Raw genomic sequence first — 734 nt, 5'->3', positions numbered from 1 at the left:
AAGACGGTGCACTGAGAGAAAAGTGTTTTATATTTATAACTGTAAAATAATTGCATGATAAAATAATTTTACAGTCGTTCGCGAGGACAACCATATATTCTTTTTATAGTATAAAGAATTAGAAATGTAATTGTATTATTACTACAAACATAGCGCAGTAACAACTATAAAAATGGAGCTTTTAACTATATAATTTATGCAATTATGTCACAGATATCATACATTTTTCTCACAATTAATGCGGCATGTAGTGCTTGAAATATGTATTTCTAGTTAAAAATGAAAGAAAGAGAAGATCCTGAATATTCATATTTAATTTTGACTATCTCAACTAGAATTACAATAGATTTAATCAGAAATTTCTGATTTGTCCATTTTTCAATCAAAATTCTGATGAATACAATCAGCCTCTTCCCAGGGTAGGTATGTGCATGCATACAGAAAGAACGATTTTTTTACTGAAATATTAAAAAATTTAACTAGATACAAATTTGAAAATAAATGTTATTAGACTATCAAACTTGTTTAAACTAAGTTGCTGGAATATCAAAAACTTTTTACAGCATTAATTAAATTTCCTATATAACTATTTCGATAGTATAATAAAATGATTTTCAAATTTGTGTCTATTTAAATTCTTAATATTTCAGTAAAAATCATTCTTTCCAATATTTACGTGTGTACGAAGAGAAATATCAATATATTATACTTGGATGAATTTCGACAAACTGCAA

At 25.6% G+C, this 734-nt stretch overlaps 1 protein-coding gene across 1 annotated transcript in view; it reads right to left on the bottom strand.

Moving 5' to 3' along the window:
* Nucleotides 1-734, bottom strand: part of LOC108757131 (division abnormally delayed protein) — a 55,908-nt gene that overhangs the window by 41,340 nt on the left and 13,834 nt on the right. The gene's annotated exons all lie outside the window — the stretch shown is intronic.

This window comes from Trachymyrmex septentrionalis, unplaced genomic scaffold, assembly GCF_001594115.1.
Source record: "Trachymyrmex septentrionalis isolate Tsep2-gDNA-1 unplaced genomic scaffold, Tsep1.0 scaffold132, whole genome shotgun sequence".
Lineage (NCBI taxonomy): Eukaryota > Metazoa > Arthropoda > Insecta > Hymenoptera > Formicidae > Trachymyrmex > Trachymyrmex septentrionalis.
Note: the sequence above shows the minus strand (reverse complement) of the source record. Positions and strands in the feature narration are given on the sequence as shown.